The 20,359-nt window shown below is 53.3% G+C and overlaps 1 protein-coding gene across 1 annotated transcript in view; it reads left to right on the forward strand.

Annotated features, from left to right (window-relative positions):
• Positions 1-763: 763 nt before the first annotated feature.
• Positions 764-20,359, forward strand: part of LRRN2 (leucine rich repeat neuronal 2) — a 58,055-nt gene continuing 38,459 nt past the window's right edge. The window contains exon 1 of the mRNA XM_058540254.1: positions 764-1,092. The gene's annotated coding sequence lies outside the window, so the exon portion shown is untranslated. The remainder of the gene's footprint in view (positions 1,093-20,359) is intronic.

Below are 20,359 nucleotides of genomic sequence, written 5' to 3' on the forward strand. Positions count from 1 at the left end.
CCTGCTCTCCTTTCCCAGTTCATAACGCCCAGCCTACAGGATGGACATCCCCAAAGCCAAGCCCTTGCGTGGGCTTGCCAGCTGCTACCTACACCTATGTAGATTAACATCCTTTGCTAAGGGCCAAGATGGGATCTTCCAGGATGCCAGAACTGCCCAGCTCAGGGGGCAATGCTGGAAGGGCTTAAGAACTCAGGGTGGGTAGTCCACTCCATTCTTTACGATGAGAGGTGCCTGTGCTCATGGACAAATTCTAACCCACCAGCCAGCAGCGGCATCTGTCTTCCTTCATCCAGGGCTGAGCTCAATGCCTCTTAGGAGCTGAGCGCAGGACAGAACGCTGCATTCCTTAGTCCACTGTTCACTTCGGAGGGGAGCACCACGCAAAGCAAAAATGTGGCCTTGGGTGCATGCCGTGCCTGTGCGCTGTACCTGTCCTCTAAAGGCTGCTGAATTTCCCCTCTATCCTCCTGGCCTTTGCCACAGGGTAAGAGGCAACATCAGAAGACCATCCCTTTCTCTCAGACCCAGGCGCTGTGCCCCCTTCTCCTTTCAGCCAAGCCTTGCTTCTAAAGGCGCAAGAACACCACCGGCCCGGATACTCAAGCTTTAGCATCTGGCCCCACCCAACTTCTGCCTGCGGAGTGTTCACGTGTGTTAGGGAGAGGGGGGCCCCTGGCCACTCAGGAGTTAAAACGGCAGCGGGACCGGAGGGGGTGGCGGGGCATGCAGACGGGGAGGAGGCAACCGGAGCGGGCTGGGGAGGCTGGGAGAGCGGCGGAGCTGCGAGTGAGGAGGGGCGCGCGGCGGGGGCGCCGCGAGGGCCTGCTCGGTGCACTTGCGAACGCGCGGAGCGCAGAGGGAGCGCCCGGCTCTCGCCCGCCAGCGTCCGGCCACGACGCGCGGAGGGCGCGGGGAGACTGTTATTCTGCGCTCGCCTTCGCCGGCTCTGCCCCAGGACAACTCCGCGGCGGGGAGGGCGCGCCACGACCCTGCGCGGGCGGCGCGCGCGGACCGGCCTCCCCCAGCCCAGCGCAGCCCAGCCCAGCCTGGGCTGAAGGCGAGCGGCGCGCAGCGGACAGCGGCCGCGGGGTGAGTGTGCGGCCCCGGGGCTGACCCAGGCGGGCGCGCGCTGGGGGCGCCGGGGCCGTTGGCGGGGCTGCGGGGGCCGGCGGGGGCCGGCGGGGGCTGGGGGAGGGGCGGCCGCGGGCTTCCGCCGAGATGCCTGCAGGGGAGCTGGGGACGCGCGGAGGGAGGCGGCCGGAGGGGAGCGGGAAGGAGGCTGGGGAATGTAGAGAAGCGGGCCGACTGCGCGGCTGGACCCGAGGCGGCGGCGGAGGGGGCGTCTGGTCCTTAATCCACCCGGAGAGCCCGACCCGCCCCAAACTGTTGCCGGGTGGAGCGCGGCCCTGAGATGCCGGGAGCCGAGAGGCGGCAGAGAGGTTAGGGAGGGCGTGACGGGGGCGGGCTCGCGGGTGGGAGCGCGCCAGAGCCTCGGGGACTTCCCCTTCCTTGGAGCTCGGGTCCGTGCGGGGACAAGGTGGCCTTGGTGCCTGCCCGAAGTATCTGGAACCAGGAGCCAGGCTCCTCCCGGGCTGGCAGGGGTCTGTCCGCAGCCTGGGATGGGACATTTGGGGGTGGGAGATGGGCCGGCATTGGGCTCCGCCTGGGGGTTCTGGGAGTGGGAAGCGGAACAGAAGACGGCTCTGGGCCCACCGCAGCACCCAGAGACGAGAAGGCTGGTCAGCCACAGGTGGTCCGTCTGTCCTGCAGGCAAGGGCGGCGCAGGCTCTGGCTGCCCAGCCAGCGAGGGGGCGCCGGGTGAGGGGGAACTGAGCTCCACTGAGGGCCGAGCTGAGAAGCTAAAGAGGTGCAGGAGACCTGGACCTGGGGGTGGGCCCTAGGGGGTTGCTGTGCCCCTGTCTGTTCCTGGGATCCCTCCCCCACCAAAGCAGCTGGAAGGAAAATGTCAGCTGGGCTTTGTGCTCTGTTTCTCAGGCTGCCGCAGCCCCCATCTGTTGGAGCCAACGCAGCTTCTAATTGGGCGACTGGCAGGGTCGGGAGGGGTGGGCTGGGCACAGTGCTCAGTTGCCAGAGGTGCGTGGGATAGGCCCCCTGCTTGAAGACCTCCGGAATTAGAGTGGTAGAGAGAACAGCCTCCCCAGGTCAGGGAGTAGAGGTGGCTCCCTGCCAGCTCGCTCACCATCATAGGGGAGATCTGGGTCTTTCCATGCACCCAGGCTGACGGCAGGCTCCCCCTTCCCCGCCAGCCTGCGATGGGCTCTGGCCCAGTGTCCTCTTCCTGAATGAGAAGGCCAGGATCCCTTCCCACTGCCCACTGCTCCTTAAATGTTCCTACAACAAAGAGCTCTGGGCATGGGGTGGGCAGGGCTATGTACAGGGCTCTGAGGCCCCCTTGCCTGTGGGCCCTGTTGTTACCAGAAAAAAGTCACATGTGGGCGGCCTGACCCACTTTCCTGGCTGGCCAGGTGGCCTTATGGGGAGAAGGTGGAAAGAGAAAGGCGCAGCAAGGGGGTCTGAGCCTTCGAGGCCCTCTTCCCTTCCGTGGGCTGCCTCACACCAAGTCTCTGCCCTCCTGCCTAGGAGTCCCTCTGGACCTGGGATGGGACCTGGTTATTTGGAAAGGATGGAACTAAAGGCCTCAGTGCTTCAGGGATTGAGACCTGCCTGGGGTCTGGCAGACGCCTGGTGTCTAGGAGCACCTCCAGATCCACACCCGCCCCTGGCACAGCCTAACCTGAGGGAGACGCGGCTTGGCAGTGGGAACTCAGAGGTCGGCTCAGAGCCGTTCTTCCACCGAGGCTGAGAGCAGCTGTCCTCTGTCCTCTCCACAGTTCCTCCCCACCCCCATTCTTTCTCCCTGTGCCTCCCTCCCTCCTCCTCCTCCCTTCTTTCTCCTTCACTCTCTTTCCTCCTCAAGCATCTCTTCGTCTCCCTCTCCCGTCACACTGCTCTCCCTCTTCCTTCACCCTCCTCCTTCTTGCTGAGACTTCTCCCTCCCCCCGCTCCAGGTCTCTGTCTCCACCTTTGCCCCCTTTTCTTCTGTAAACTTCAGCCTAAACCACAAGCCAAGCATGTGCACACGGCTCGAACATGCTGACGGCGGGAACACGCGCACTGTTGGCTTTGCTGCATCCTCTTTGCAGAGGAGGAGAGGGGCTGGCGGGCCTGGCAGCTGCATTTCTCTGTACTCATGTGTCCTGTACCTTGCCATTTGCCCCTCCTACTCCAACCCCTGCTTCCAAATTTGAAAGTAAAAAGAAAATCTATTGCTTTTTTAAAAAAATTCATTCAGCAATTTATGAGCACCTACGTGTGCCTAGCATTGTTTTAGGAGCTGAAGGTACAGCAATTAAACAAACCTCCATGTCTCAGGGCAGAGCTGAGCTTGTATGTGGACTTCCCAGCTGAGTAGTTCGCTGCCCACCAGGCTCTTTCAAAGACCCGCTGTGTGGGGGTGGGGGGGAGGAGTGTGAACAGTGCTAGTGAATTGTCATCATCACACTAGTGACCTCCAACATGACAGGCCCGTCTCCTTACAGTATACCAGGTCCCACAAAACTACAGACCCAGGGTTATTCTGTCCTTAGGACCTTTCTGACTTGAAAGGATGGACCAGGTCGTATCTCACTCACCGTTTATCTGGGAGGGCTGAGTAGAAGGCCAGTCTGTTAGACAGAGAAGGAGGAAAGAAACAAGTTTATTATTGAGCACCTACTAAGCACCAGTGTGTGTTCGGAGCTTTACAAAAATTACCTCATTCAGTCGTGCCGACAACCTTCTAAGTTCTGGATTACCAGTCCCTGCTTTACAGCTGCGGAAGTTGTGGGGCAGAGAGCATCAGCCACTTGCCCCAGGTCATGTGGGTCTCCATTTTTGAATCTCTGTGGTTCATGTGGCCCCTGTGATGTCTATGACATCTGATAACTTGTACAGTTATCTGAAAATTACTTTTTAAGTGAATTTTTCAGGAGCATGCTTTATCTCTTCCGTTAGAATATTAGAATATATGGCGATTTGCTGAATGGTTGCGTGAATAAGCTTTCTCAAGTGATCAGGGAAGGCTTCCTAGAGGGGTTGGGAGCCTGGGAGAGGAAGCGGGGAAGGCAGCGGATTCTCCTGATCCTACACAGATCTGGACAAGCTGTAGGCAGGCAGCCATCCCCCCGCAGCCCTCCCCCCCACTGCATGCAGGTAGAGTTGATGGGAAATTGCTGTTTTCATTCAGGGTCAGGGTGTCGGAGCTTGGTCTCTGGCCAGTCTAATGAGTCGGTGTCATTGGTGTTCTCAGCCTCCCTGGGCCAGCCTGGACGCTGGAAAAGCTCCAAGGCAAAGAATGGGGCTGGGAGGCGTTGGAGCCTACAAGAATACAGGGAAGGACAAGAACAGTGGGCGGAGGCTGGATGGGGCAGGCAAGGGGGAGAGTGACCTAGGAACAGAGGAGGACAAGGGCAGAAGAGAAACTGAGGAACAGAAAACAAGGCCGGAGACATGCAAGAAACGACACAACCCGACAGGACAGCCAGCAGTGTGGTGGGATTGCTAACAGAGGGTGAATAAGAAGGATGCCTTTATCTTCTACTTCCCTGGGGGCCTGCGTCTCTGTGCTGCAGCTCAGAGGCTGGAATACTCACCAAGTTAGCCTTGTGCAAGCATTTGCTTACTTGATCAGTCCATCTTTTCTAAGAACCTACTGTGTGCTCAGCCTGTGCTAGGTGCTAGGGGCAGAGACAAATCAGATGTTGCCCCTGCCTTCCAGGAGTTCATAGTAAAAGTATAGATTCTGGAGCCTCACAGTTGGGGTTCAAACCCAGGCTCCACCACTTCTAGCTGGGTAACACTGGGCAGGTCACCTCACCTCTCTGTGCCTTGGTTTCCTCATGTGTAGCGGGGTAATAATAGTACCGACTTCACAGAGTTGTTATGACAATTCCGTGAGTTAATACATGTGACGAGCTTAGCACAGTGCCTGGCGTAGTAAGTGCAATGTAAACATTATTATTATTGTCGTTATTATTAAACGGGAGTCAGTCTTATAATAATGAAACAAGTGCTATAATACAGGGAGGCAGATAAAGAAGTGACTCTCTGTGTCTGCAGATTAGAAAGTGGTTCTCAAAGGACATGACATTTGGGGCAAGGCTTGAAAAGGAGTCAACCAGGTAGAGGTGGTGGGCCTGGGGGCCGTGGTGCCGAGGGCATCTGGGGCACAGATGGTGTATGAAAGGCACCGTGTTGTGCATGTGCTGCCTCTGTGGCTATCAGGAACGCGGGGACAGGTCCTACCTCGGCCTCTTTGTTTCCAGTGCTCGGAGCTGGGCTTGCAGAGGGGCCAACCGGCCGCCCAGAGCATCCCCACACTCTCCAGCCTGAACCAGGTGGCCTTTGGGCAGGGCCTAGTGTGTCCCTGCTGGGAGTGGCCTCCCAGCGTGGCCTCCTAAGTGGTCTAACCCGTCATCAAGCAGTCTCTGCGCCCAACCCAGAGCGGCCTCGGCCCTGTCCTCGGGCTTGTCCTCGGGCTTCTCGCACGTCTGGGACCCAGGAGACACCTTGGCCTGAGGGAATGCCTTTTAGGAGATGAGTTGAAGTAGATTGGCTTTGGAATTCAGTTTCTTTCTGTGCATTTCTTCCATCCACACCTTCCTGCTGCTCAGCATTTGATGGACTCAAGTGAGTTCCCAGATGAAGGGCAGGCAGAGGTCCTGGGGCCTCCACAGCTCGCATTGTGATGTCTTCTCACATTGCAATGGCAGCAGCATTTATTGAGCACTTACTGTGTGCCAGGCTCCGTGCCACGTGCTTTTCCTACATTGTCCCATTAAATCCTCAAAAATGCCCCTGTTGGGTGGGTACTCTTCTTATCTCTAATCCAGACTCGAGGAAACCGAGACTCAGACAGGTCCAATAACTGGCTCAAGGACACAGAGCCAGAAAACAACTGAGGGAGGATTTCACCTTCTCTGACCTGAGGACCCCTGCTCCTTAACCACCCGCGGAGTCCATTGCCCCTCGGGCCCAGAGGCTGCGTTGGGGGCATCCGGCCTTTTCTGCTCCCTCCCTACAGTTAGAAGCTCCCCAAGTCCTGTCCCAGCCAGGGGCTGCCTGTCCCCTTGGGGACCTTCAGAGAGGGTCTCCCCTCTTCCTCCTGCTCCCGCAGGTCACAGCTCCTCGAGAGCCAACGTTTCCTTCTGTCTCAGCTAAGTGCCTCCAGGGCCACACGGGCTGGTGGCCTCAGAGATGCTGGACCCTAAGAGTCAGTCCCCCTGGCCACAAGTGGGAACCAATGCAAGGATGACTTCTGGGAGATGTGACGACAGGGCAGACCGCAGGTTAGGCAGACTGGGTGCTCCTACCCAGTACTCTTTTGTGCACCGTCCTAGGCAGTGTGGGGTGTGGGTGGGGGAGAACGTAAAGAAACATAAGGCACAGTACTTGCTGGTAAGGAAACCTACAGATTGGCTGGGGAGGTAGAACTTATACTCACAAGAAATAATGAGGGAATAATACCAGACAGTATTTAAAACCAAGTGCTAAACTGTGTGATTTAGACTGTAAATGTTATCAGAACTGTGAGCTCTGTGTGGGAGTATATAGGGAACGCTTCGTCGGGAGGTGCGGCTGATTTGGGCCTGGAAAACGGGTGGGGTTTGGGTCTGCAGAGGGAGGATTCTCGGGAGGGAACTTGCAGCTTGTGGGGGTGGGGGAGGGAGGGCGTGTGGGTGGTAGTAAGGAGCAGGGTATACGCTCCCAAGGGCAGTGCTGTGTCTCTGGGGCAGTCCCTCCCCCATCCAGGTTTCTGGTGTCCCCCTAGTCTCTCAGGGGACAGGAGAGCAGCCCTTCAGAGGATGAAAACCCATTTTCCGGCGTTCTTGCTCTCTCCTCGCGGGGCCGGCTGATCTCCGTCCTTTGAAGCCCTCTTGTTTTGAGAAGGTCTCCTTTCCGGCTCTCAAGTGGTTTCTCAGATCCGCGCCCCTAATCTGGAGCCATCCACCGGCCAGCCTTGCCCGCTGATGTCTGGGGCCTGGTTCTCTGCAATTCCCTTGAGCTCCATTGTCCTACCTAGTCTGCAGCAGGCTTCTCTTCTTCCTTCCTCTCACTGCCCAGGCTCCTGTTTGGTAGGTTACTCCTAGAACATTCCACTTAGTTTCATATATAGCAAACCGGAAATAAAGTCATGCCAAGATGAGTAAACTTCTTCCACTGTGGGAGGGTGAGTCTGTCCTTTCCCTGGAGAGAGGCTGCCTGTCTGGGGGGTTGGGCTCACTTCTAACGCGTGGAGAGAGATTGCCCTGGAGAGGAGCGGGATCCGTTGGTAGTGGCCTCTCCCTCCCCCCCCCCCCCGCCCACAAGTCACGTGGGCACAGTGTTCTGCAGCTCAGACTCCTCTTGCAGAAGGCTCCCTGGCACAGCCACCTCCAACTCGCAGGCCTGATCCTGGGGCTTCTGTCCTTGCGGCTCACGATCCAGAGGAACTGGAATCCGTTAGAGCTAGGGGAGAGCCCCTTCCATAACCACGTGCCCTTGGGCATCTTACTTCACCTCTCTGAGCCTCAGTTTCCCCATCTCTCAGTCTGGGTTAATAACACCCACTTCCTAGGGTTGTTAATAATAAGAGCTAACTTTGGTGAGTGCTCCTGGTCTGCTGAAAGCTGTGCTGCATTTATCTCCTTTCATCCTCTTAACGCTGTGGAGTAGATATTCTTTTCCCCCATTTTGCAGTCAGTAAAACTGAAGCTGGGAAACGTTAAGTAACTTGCCCGAGGCCACACCAGCCAGCAAGTGGCAGAACTGGAATTCAGCCCCAGATCTTGCTCACTCCAGAGCCCTAGTTCTCAACCACCGCATTTAATCCAGCTAATCTTTGTAAAGTGCATGCTGCAAAGTAGAAGCTCAATAAACGTTAGTTCCTTTTCTCCTCAATTTCCCCAGGGCCGCTCCTTCAAACAATAGCTTTCCCCTGCTGCATCACATTTCTTTTCCAGGATCCCCTGGGACATATGATAGAAGTAGGAATGGGAATGAGCGGCTGTTTTATACTGAGGAAAAATAAGACCAAGAAAGGGTGAATAATTTGCATAAAATCTTAAAACACTGGGGCTGTGATTAGTACCCAGGGCACCTTTCTCCTAAGGGTTTTGTTATGCAGCAGCCCCACTGGGTTCCAGGCAATTGGCAGAGGGTATTTTGCAGAGGTGAGACCAGAGGTCATGCTGTATGAGAGGGGAATGAGAGGCCACCATCTCCCCCAGGGGCAAGGCGGAGGCTGTCTTACCTGCAGATGCTGGAGTTGATCACTGTGGGCCTGGAAAGGTGCTGGCAGGAAGATTCTAAGACCTGTGCTGTCTGAACTTGGGTATTGTTTCTGGGTTTGTTAGAAATAATCTGAGGATGGCTCTGGATGGATCTAGGAAGAGGACAGTGTTGAGGTCAAGGTGTGGGAAGAGAGGATGCTATCTCAATTTTATTAGATCCGTATACCCTCTGCACCAGGTACAGTGCCAAGGGAGGGGTATGGGTAACGAGGAGCAAAGGAAAACAAGGTCGCCGCCTCGGGGACCATCCAGTGTGATGGGAGAGATCCATTCACATGCATGCATGGATATGCACACACAGCTCTATCTGACCATACCTGGAAGTAAGAACAGATGCCTGCAGGGTAGTCTGAATATATGTGCACATATGGAATGGAGAGGAGCGAGCTGAGACAGGTGGGTTCCCCAAAACAGCCCTCATTCTTTCCTCCCTAGACCCCTTTTCTGGTGGACATAGAGATCCATCTCTGCGCACCCCACCAGGACAGCCTAAGCCTGCCAACATTCACACTTGATGGGCAGGCCCCAGAGTTCCTCTGAATTTCCTTGTAAGGATCCCCCAGGGAGAAGAGGAGGAGTCCAGGTCATAGCACTTTAAAACAGATGGCAACTGAGAGTTCTCTAGTCGTGTGGCTTTCAAACATTTATAGAAATTTATCCATTTTTCAAAACAAAGCTATATATCTGTGGTAGGCAGAACAACGGCCTCCCAAAGATGTCTGCCTACTAATCCCCGGAACCTGTGAATGTGTTATGTTACTGGCAAAGGGAATTCAAGTTGCAGGTGGAATTAAGGTTGCTAATCTAGCTGATTTTAAAATAAAGAGATTATCCTGGATTATCCTGGTGGGCCCAAAATAATCACAGGGCCCTTTAAAGATGGAAGAGGGAGGCAGAAGTCAGTGTCAGAGCAATGCAGTGTGAGACTTGACTGGCCAGTGGTGGCTTTGAAGGTGGAGGGGGCCGTGGGCCAAGGAATGCGGGCAGCCTCTAGAAGCTGGAAAAAGCGAGGAAGCAGATTGTCGCTAGAGCCTCCTCAAAGGAACACAGATCTGCTAACACCTTGATTTTAGCCCAGTGAGACCCATTTTGGACTTTTGAACTTCTGAACTGTAAGATAATAAGTTCATGTTGTTTTAAGCCACTACATTTGTGGTAATATGTTAAAGCAGCAACAGGAAATTTATACAAGACTGTTGTAGTTGGAGCAGAGCTGGTGGTTCAGCACTCTGCTGAGTCAGCCTCCTCCTGACCCATGACCCCGGAGGAATCACTTCATAACTCAGAGGCTCTGAAGAGCCCAGTTTGAAATACACTGTGTCTAAAACACAATCTGATTCTTTTCCAGATGATGAAACCAAGGCCAGAGAGAGGTGGCTTTGTCGGAGGTCACACTGGGTTAGTGGAGGAGCTGGGACTCTAATCCAGGGCCTGCTCCTGTCTTGTCAGAAATCTCGGGTGCTTACATACCTTCTCTCAACCACTCATCCATTTTCAACAAATATATATGTGTGTTTTTACCTACAAAGACCTAGGCAGAAGCAAAGTGGGTTCCACGCTCAGGAAGATGGGAGAGTGTTGCTTGAGTGTGGCCCTGCCCTTGGTCCCTCACTGGGCTCAGTTTCTCCAAATACAGGCTATCAGCTCAGGTTGCTGAGGGCTGTCAGCTTCCTTGTCCCTGGGGCTGGTCCCCAGGTGGGCTTATCACAGCCACCTCCTCTGGGCAGAGACACAACTCTATGAAGGGAGGGGGCTTGGCCCCCTGGCCCAGGCGCACCTGCCCGCCTGCAGCCTGTGCAGCATTTATCACACCTAACAAGCTGCAGGTGGGCAGGATGTGGGCTCTTGGGGAGGGGAGGGAGAGGAGGCGGCAGAGCCCGGTGCCCTGCCTGGAATCCGCACCCCAATAGCATGTTATCTCCCCTCTGCCAGGCCTATTTTGGCCTTCTCGGCTTTCCCCACAGCACACCTGAGCCACAGGCCAGCCCCCAGGGCTGCCAGCTCCTGGTGTCAGTCTCCATGGTAACCCCACATTTGCTGTTCTGGTTTCTAATGACTTATTGGCATGTGTGGTAATTTGCAGAGCTTGGCAGGCAGAGCTAGGGGAGCTAGTGAGGGGAGGGGAGGTAGGGAGAGGGACTTGGCAGTGGGGAGGGGGTTTGAGGTTTGGGTGAAGATAGAGGCACACTTTTCTTCCTGCCCCACCCTTCCTATTCCCTGCTGATTAATATCCAGAGTAAGGGAGCTGCTTCAGGTCCAGGGGCCCCCTCCCTGAGGAGCATCAGCTCTCTCCAGGCCATTGAGAGGGAGACAGATGGACAGACAGATGTGGAACACAGCTGCTCACCTGTCAGGCAGAGGCGGGCAGGCATGGGGGTGTTGACGGGCGTGTTCATCCACGGCAGGTCAGATTACTCGTGTTTTCTGCCACTCCCCTGCCTGCTCCCTGGGCCCTGAGGACAAGGGGTACCTCCTGGGCCCAGTAGTCGCACTGCCTCTTGGGGGAGGGGAGCAGGGTAGTATATCCACAGGACAGATCCTTGCATCATCTTGGCCTCTTGCTCAGAGATCCGAGCCGGGCAGCATGAATGAAACGCCAGATTGCACAGGTAGTGGGTGAGCCAGCCAAGCAGTCCAGGGAGGGTGGCGTGAGGGCCTGGCCCTCTCCACTTCTCTTCGGCAAAGCTTACCCAAGCTTAAAACTGCCTCCCCAGGGCAAGGCAGTGGGAAGCCCCAGACTGTCTGGGTTGCTTCAATCTTCCCGCACACTTCTCTGCTTCCCCTTCCTTCTGTCTCGCTCAATTCCGTTCTCTGTTTGTCCAGTCCTAAGAGGCAACCTGGTGAGCACCCTCTTTAAAGTTGGATCCATCTGGGTTAGAATCCTGTGGCCATTGCTTACCAGCTTTGTGACCTTGGACATGTCTCTTAGCCTCTCTCTGAGCCTCAGTTCGCTTATCTGTAAAATGGGGTTGACACACCCATCTCACAGGGTCATGAAAATGAAACCAGCTCACACTCATGAAATGCTTGGCATGTAGTAGGCACCAATAAATATGAAAGAATTTTAAAAGTTGTCTTTTATGTGCTCAAATAGGTGCAATGTGATCAATAACTTAAGAGGTTCTGATGGGCTTGGTAGGATTTTCTTTTCTAAATATTTGAGAATAGTCTTCATATATTCAGTAAGTGTTCATTGAGTATCTACTGTGTACAGTATACACAGGTCCAGGGTGGTAGGGCCAGGGGCTAGGTCTGTTTTATGATTAGGGTGAAATCAGGTTGCCTATACATTCTCTAAGCGTGTGGCATCTGACAGGAGAGGCCAAGGAGGGCTAGTAGCAGAGGGAGGGTGGCCCGAGGTCCACCGTGTAAGTGGATTTTCCGCAGATTTCTGAGAAGTGGCAGCCCCAAGAGACAGCTGTGCGTGGCGAAGGCTCTCCGTGGGTCGTGTGTCCTGAGACATGCTGCCCTCCTCCTCAGAAGCGGTGAGTTGGCTTTTGGAACTGGAAAGGGGTGAGGGAGCCAGTGGGTGGTTGCTCCTCCACTTTCACAAGCTGCCGCTGAGGCTCGAGGGGCCACCAGTGACCACCCGCCCACCAGACACGAGGAGCAGGTGCACCTGCCCTCACCTGGGCACCTGAGCAGATCACAGCTCCCTCAGCGGGTGCTGGGAGGGAGGCGAGGGGAGCAAGGGGGAGCTGGGAGACTTGGCCTCCATCTCTGCCAGCAGATGGACTTCTGCCTGCAGCAGGAGCCTGTCTGTTCTTCTACCAGCCTCCCCGCAGCCTCCTCCAAGACGGAGCGCCAGAGATGCGCAAACAGAACGTCAGAGACAGCTGGGGCCCTGGGGAGTGTCTGGCCCATGCTTCTCCACCTTCTCATTCACATTAAGCGCATATACACAATGACAATGGCCCAGGGACTTTGACTGACCCAAGGGCTAAGGGATCAAGGTCTCAGCACACCTGTAACCCATTTGTGGCTCCCTAACATGGGCTGGGAAGCTCTAGCTTAGCCAATTCCCCCAACCCTACTTTTATTGATGAGAAATCTGAGGCCCAGGGAGGGGAAAGGACTTGCCCAAGGTCACACAGCATGTTCGTGTCATCAGGACTAGATATAAATCTCCTAACTTCTAACCCTGTGCTACACCTATGATCTGTTCTCAAGACTCCTTCCACTTGCTTTCCTGACCTTTCACTCTGGAGAACATACTTCAGGTACAAGGGAATGTAATTTCTCTAAGAGACCATGACTTCCCAAATCTCGTGACATCAGGCTGCATCTCCCCCTCCCCCTCATCATCACCAGCCACCCTCCTGGTTCAGTGAAGCCTTTGGCATCTGCCCATAGACATCCTCCCCTTTCCGAGTCCGTCCATGGTCCTGGGTGAGATCAGTGACTAGATGGGCAGCTCATCCTCCGTGGTTTCCCCGCCTCAGCTGCTGACTCCCAAGGTCACACCCTAGGTCTCGCCATCACCTGAAAATCACCTAATAGAGCACCTGCTTTCTGGTCACCACCTCCTGGTCTCCCAGCTTGTCCACTGACTCCCACACAGCCCTTATTGAACCTCATTTTGGGACCTTTGGTCCACTGGTACCTGTACTTTCTTGCCATCCATCCATTACCTTCCTCTGCATTCCCTTCTCAGAGTCCAGATAGATTCCATGTTCCATCATTTTAAGAACTCCCCTGCCAATATCCTAAACTCTCTTGACCCTCTGTCTTTTTATTGCCAGAGTCTGGCAAAGTCCCAGTTCTGGATTAATCACTCTATCTGCTTCTGCCTGCCTGCATCCAGACAACTCAACCTGCTAGAAAAAGACCCAAAGTAAGGCAGATTGGTACCTCTAAAAATTCACCATCACCAACCCAACTTATTCTTCAAAAGTGCCTGGTGTTCCTACCACATTCCTCTGGCCGTCTCTCCCCTGACTCTCCACAGTGACTATTTCACACCTTCCTCCCCAAACCTCCCCCCACACCCTCACTCTCAGCTGAGGACCTCACCTCCGACTTCACAGAGAAGCAGAACTTCTCATCAGGCAGAACTGCCTCAACTTGTCCCACGAAACCCTCCAACACACCTGCCTCTGCACAGTGCTCTCCTCCTTCCCTCCTGTCTCAGCAGAGGAGAGGACATTTCTATTGCAGCCCAGTTCCTCCACCACCTGTGTTCTAGATCCTGTCCTCTGGTCTCCTCAGAAACAGCCTTCCACCATGCTCGAGTTTCTCCCATCTTCAGAAACAACAAAAACCTTCCTCAAGCCCAACTCCACTTCCTGCCATCTCTTCTCCTTACCAGATTTCTTGACAGAGTTGGCTACACTGGCTCTCTCCATTTCTGCACCTCCCACTTCTTCCTCAGCCCCCTTCAGTCTGGCTTCCTCCCGTATCACTCTGCGGAAACAGCTCTCCATGTCGCTCAATGCAGGGAACAGTTTTCAGCGCTCAGGAGCATTTTTCAGTCCTTTCTGACGCTTTCTTTTCCCTTGGCTTCTCTGACCCCATATTCCTGGCTTTTCTGGTTACTCCTACGTCCTCTTTGCTGACTCATCCTTCCGTTCCCTGCCTAAACATTCGCGTTCCTTAGGGTCTGGTTCAAGATAGTCTCTTCCAACTGGATACTTGTCCCGAGGCCATCTCGTGAAAGGCCTCTGTTATCAGCCACACGCAGGGAACACCCCAGTGTACGTCTGCAGCCGGCATCTTGTCATCTGAGCTCCATATCTTTATAGCCACCTGCCTGCTTGACTAAGTTGGATGTCTTAAGAAACCTTGGACTTGGCAAATCTAAAGACAGAGTCATGATTCTCCTCTTGAATCTTCCACTGCCTTCACCCCCTGCTGGATCCCCTTCCAGCATTGCCTGTTTCTGTGAATGGTACCACCTCAGACTGGTTCTGTAGGCTGGGAGCCATAAACTGGGAGTCATTGTCACCTCTTCCCTTTTCCCCATTATATCCAGTCCATCACCAGATGCTGTCTAATCTCTGAAACAGCACCTACATCCATCCACTCCTCCCTATCTTCACAGCCTCCACTGCCCTCACCTCTCGCCTGGACCACCGGTATCACCTAATTGGTATGCCTACATCTGCCCTTGCTCCTCCAGTCCAGTCTCCGAATAGCTGCTGGAATGGCCTTTTAGGGACACAGTCTGATTTGGTCACAATCTGCCATACTTTCAAAACTCTTCAGTGATTCCCAGTGCCACCCCCTACTCGTGCCCTGCACTCTGCACGCTAGCTTCTTTCAATTCTTTAATTGCTAAGGCTTTCTTTGCCTCATGGCCTTCACACATGCTGTTCCCTGGCCCTTAATCACCCTTCCCATCCCATACTTCTCCCTAAATTCAAGTTATCTTTCAGATCTCAGCTCAAATGGCCCTTCCTTAGAAAAGGTTCCCCAGGGTACCTCCAGAATTTTATCAGGCCCTGTTAAACACTCTCCTAATGCCCAGTTGCTTCCTTCATCACATGCCTCATGATATCTAATTATATAATTGGGTGCTTATTAGATATATGTCTGTCTCTGCCACTAGACTGTGACCCAGGAGGGTGGAGACCCTATCTGTTTAGTTCACCATTGTAGCACTGGTGCCTGGCACGGATTAGGTGTTCAAAAATACTGGGGGAGTGAATTCATTAATGAAAGGTCTTGAAATACAAAAACCATCTCATGGAAAAAGCCAGAGGGTAAAGCCACCCCCGAGTGTGGCGTTGGTAGACCAGATGAGCGCTGCCGTGCCAGCGCCATGCTGTACAGCTCCTGTTCCTGTCCCCTCCCTTTCCCTTCACTGTCCTTCCCCAGCTAAAGACTGTGCCCAGAGTCAAAGGAGATTTACTCTGATTTTCCAACCACAGGTGGAGGCTCTTCTTCCCCGATAGTTCTCTCAGAACAATAGGAATAATCTTCCACAGCTGAACCGTTCTTTACAACCTGTAGAACTCTTTCACATACATTACGGTGTTGGATTTTTGCTAAGTCCTTTGAGTCCCCCATGCGGAAACTGGGTGTGGGTTGTGATTACTTGTTCACAATGGAGGAAGCAACAGTGCAGAAAGGTTTAGTGGCCTGTCCGCTGTCACGGGCTGGTCATTGAGGAGGTGGACTGGAGCCTGGTGCTGTGGCCTCACATTCAGGCTCTCTGTACTGCTGCATAAACGTGCCTGAAGAAGCGAGCCTGCTTCGAGTTCTGGATTGTCCACAGTAGTGGAAGGAAGAGTGGTACCAAAAACACAGACCCGCACAGGGTCTGGAAGGTCACATGGAGTGTGGTTAGCAGCAGATTTCCTTGCTACGTAAAGGCCAATCCAGGTTGGCTTTGCAGAGCCTGCACAGGGCCTCTCGATTTTCTCGGATGCTCACAGTGCCTCATTCAGAGCCAGGACAGGGTGACTGAGGGGGCTCTCTGGGGTCCCAGGAGCACGAGGCCCAGGGAACCCACAGGGTAAAGAGCGAGGGTGGTTGAGGCTGATGGGGGACAGTGGCTCCTCACGCCGCCTCTGAAGGCTGATGTCGGGGCCCCTGAGACATACGCAGCCTCCCTGGCTTGGGTTCTGCCTACTGTGCCGGCCTCTTCCCCTGCTGCACTCTGCCTCCCAAATGCCCAAGGAAAACCATTGCCCCTGCTTCCTCACCATGCGTGCTGCCCCACACCTCTGAGCTTTGCTCGGCTGTTCCTTCTGCCCAGGGTCCTTCATCTTCTCACCTGGCTGGCTTTACCCCGGCTTCAGTACTCAGCTCTAGTGATGTCTTTTCCAGGAAACCTTCCCCCAAACCCGGAGAACTCCTCCCATGTGCTGAGCACACGTGGCATATTCTGTGAAAAATCTCTCTGCTCTCTTCCTCCTCTGCTGGGTAGGAAGCTCGTTGAGGACAGACTGACTTATTCCTGTTGGTGCTGCCAGTGCCTGGCATGTAGTGACAACAACAACGTACAGTGAAGGCTCACTACGTGCTAGACGCTGTGTTAAGTGCTTTATATTAACTCATTGAACCCTAAAAATAACCTTTTGCTGTAGGTTCTATACCCTATTTTTTTAACTTTTTAATTTTAAAATAAGTATAGATTCACTGGAAGTACAAAGAAATGTAAGTCTTGAGTACCCTTCATCCAGCCTCTCCCAATATTAACATCTTACATAACTATAGTGCAATATCAAAACCAGGAAACTGACATTGATGTAGTTCATAGAGCTTATCCAGATTCCCGTTATGCATGCATTCGTGTGTGTGTGTGTGTGTGTGTGTGTGTGTGTGTGTACCACCACCACGATCAAGAGCCTTAACTGTACCATCACAAGGCTCCCTTGTGCTAACCTTTATAGCCACACACCCCCATCCCTAACCCCTGGCAGCCACTCATCTGTCCTCCATCTGTATGATTGTGTTATTTCACAAATGTTATATAAATGGGATCATATAGTCTATTGCTATTGGCTTGTTTTCATCTGCATAATTTCCTTGAGGTTCAGTATCAGTAGTTTGTTCTTTGTTGTTGCTGAGTAGAGTTCTGTGATAGGGATGTGCCAGAGTTTGTGTAACCATTAACCCACTACCCCATTTTACACGTGAGAAAACTAACTTGCCCAAGGTCACACAACTAGTAAGTGGCACTTAAGAAATGTTTGGTGACAGGCACCTTGTAGATATTTATTGCACCGAGCTCAATTGAGTGGGTGCACTTCATGCTCTTCTCTTAGCACCCAGCATGGTGTTTTACTGAGTTGGTGCTCAATAAAGGTTGCCAGTGACAATGTGGATGAAGGAGCATCGCTGTGTACGTAGGTAGCAGCGATGTCTAACTTATCCCTGTGCCTGGACATTCAGGAGAGGAATATGTCCCTCTCAGTGTCTCACATCACTGCACTTTCAGTTTTACCTGGAATATCAGAAAAGGAAAATTTGCGCAGTAAATATGATCACATACAGGGCTGGTATTTTATTGCCTAAAATGCCGAAAGCTATTAGTTCCAAATTAACATGTCTCTTTGCATGGTGTTGGCCTCTGATGTGCAGGTAGCTCATTTTAGCACAATGCAGAAAAACTCTTCCAGCTCCCGCTGCTGGTCACCGCCGCCCCGCCAGCTGCTCCCGGGTCAGGCTGTGCGGGTGCAGTCTGCAGAAACAATGGGTTGGGTACTGAAAGTGCCCACCCTAAGCTGCAAAGTCTGCCCAGGTGTTTTTGCCTGTGGAAGAGAAGCAGAGTTGTTGCCACTCAGCAGGAGCCTCAGGAGGTTTAATTAAGGAGGATTTGTGGAGCTGTTGGAAGTCCTCAACCCCGGGTGTGGAGAGCCAAATGTGATTGATTGGAAAGAAACCACAAGTTGGACTAGTCTCGATCCTGGGCACAGCGCCCAGGAGATGCGCTTGCTTAAGCACCTCTGCCATCCCTCTGTTTGGAGAGGTGAGGTACAAGAGAGCCAACCCCAGACTCTAGGGACACGGAGTTAAGTGGGGTCTCGAGGGTGGGACTTTCATAGAAGGTGTTTGGAAATATGTCCTGTGGCCTCAAAGGGAACCTGTGGTTGTAGTCCAGTCAAGGCCTTACGAAGGACCACTGGTCAGAGGGTCAGATAAAAGGGTGAGACAGTGGGCCCTGCCCTCAAGGAACTGCTAATGGTGTTGACCCACCCTTGAGCAATTAAGAATAATTAAATGCCAAACTAAATTGTGCAGGCCTTCAAGTCAGTGGTAGTTGGTGGAAAAGAGAGACCACGCTAATTGGAGAAGGCCTCGTGGAGGAGGTAAGACTCACGCTGGATGTTGAAGGCTAGGCCTGGGAACATGCTTCCCAGTGGTGGTACCACATGGCCTCAGAGACTCAGGAAGGAAATACTCGAGGAGAGCCAATACAGACCTAGTATGAAGCTCACAAAAAGGTTTAAAATAAGACTTCAAAGCACTTTTGACCTTTGGCAGGTGATTGGTATTATGCCTCCAGGAATGCGTGATCACTCTTGTCAGGGGCACGTCAAAGGAAGAGTTGAAGAATCATCTCCTTAAAGAGATGAAGCCATAGTTACAGAGACAAGTGGACTGTTGGGAGAATGAGCTCATAGGACGGGGCCAGTATTGGGGGAGAGGGTGTGACGCTCTGATGGAGGACCAGTGTTCTAAGGACTCAAGTAGGAGTTTGACATTGAAGGGAACTGAATGGGGAGAAAAGATGACAGCAGGAGATGGTCACTGGGATAGAGCTGCATGTGTGACAAGAGACTGCATGAGGGCATAAGGAGAGGCCGCCCAGGAAGAGTGGGGATGAGCCTGCAGCAGAGGCTGGTCCCAGAGGGAGGGTGAGCACAGGAACTCATGACGGGGAGAGCCTTCCGGGAAGAAAGGGTTTTCAGCCATGCTGGATGATTCCGTCAAGCTCCTGGAGGCTGAACGTTAAGAAAATGCTGCTGGATGGAGAAGAGCTTTGAGATTGAAAAGCAACTCACAGACGTGTAAGCAAGAAGGTCTGTGTTTAGAGGGAGTAACAAACAAAGGGGGCATTTTTACTGTTTTTAAAAGTGGAGACAGGGTAAGTAAAGGACTGAGTTTCCTGAGGAGATGCGAAGGGATGAGGTTGATTGTAAAAGGAGGAAACCTCTGTCCTTAAGTCAGAGGGAAGGCAAAGAGAATGGGCAGCTGGGCAGAGGTGTGGGGAGGGAGCACAGTGATGGAGGGCAAAGGAGGTCGCACTTGCCCATCCCATCGGTCCCATGAGGTCAGCAGGGTCATCTGTCGAGAGATCAGGGTGCAGATGGGAGCACAGTGAGAAGCAGATCTAGAAAAAGGCTCTGCAGAGTGTGCCAGGGCATCAGCGAGAGAGGAATAAAAGGATTGCAGCAGGGAGGGCCAGGGGAAGCTGGAATCATGAATCTCTAATAGGGCTGGTCTGTCGGCTTCCTTCTGTATTTTCTTCCTGCAGTGCTTTGGGAGGAGAGGAACAGGTGTGGAATGGGGAGAATTGCTAATTTTTAAGTTGAGGCAGAGGTAGCAATGACCTCAGTAACCTTTGCCTCGTTTCCTGGGGCCTGGGCTCCTAGGCAGCCCAGCCCTCTGCAGAGACCCTCCCAGCCTGGCCTCTTTCTGTGAACAACCCAGCAAGGAGGTCTCTTCGCCTGGCCCTGCTGTCTAGGGAGCTCTCCACTTTTCAAAGCTTGAGGCCATTTCTTCTTGGCCTGACTTATCAGTGGATCCAGTTCTAAGAGAGTCCCATTTGCCCTCCACTGCTCTCTGCACTGTTTTCATTTTTCTCCCCTCCTCGGTCTTGCATCAGCAGCTTAATAGCCTGCAAGAGGGTCAGACTGGAAAGATGAATACCAGCCTGAGGCAGACTCGCCCTGCCTCTCCATTAGGGAGGTGATGGGAGATGGGGAGCCGAGAATGGATAATCCAAGGAAACACAAACAACACATAGCTAGCAGGTTAGTCCAAACAGCATTCCCACTTGTGCCTGGAGTGTGCAGTGATGTCTGGAGTGCCACCGATGTGCTGTTCTAATTAGGTCTGACCTAGAGAACACTGGCTGCATTTCCCAGAGTAGAGCAGACAGTGAGGAGAAACCAGGATGGGCAAAGAATGTTTGCTGGAGAGAAGCCACCAAGTGAATCCCGTCATGCGTCGCTTAAGGAAGGGGACACATGCTGAGAAATGCGTCGTTAGGCTTCTTCGTCGTTGTGCGAACATCACAGAGTGTCCTTACACAAACCTAGATGGTGTAGCCTACTACACACCTAGGCTACATGGTACTAATCTCATGAGGCCTCTGTCGTATATGTGGTCTATCGTTGACTGAAACATCGTCATGAGGCACGACTGTGTTCTCCAAGTGCACACACAAGCAGAATGGAGGGTCCGCGATGGCTGCCACTATTTGAAGCCTTCGTACATCAGAGCAGTCCAGATACTGGCAGGTCATCCCAGAACACAGCTTCCTAATCAACGTATTCCTCACATGTTGTGTGTTGACCTCCTAATGGCCAGGTGAACAAGGGAGAATGCCTGGGAAAATGGGTTGTGTCAGAGCA

Source organism: Diceros bicornis, chromosome 4, assembly GCF_020826845.1.
Source record: "Diceros bicornis minor isolate mBicDic1 chromosome 4, mDicBic1.mat.cur, whole genome shotgun sequence".
Lineage (NCBI taxonomy): Eukaryota > Metazoa > Chordata > Mammalia > Perissodactyla > Rhinocerotidae > Diceros > Diceros bicornis.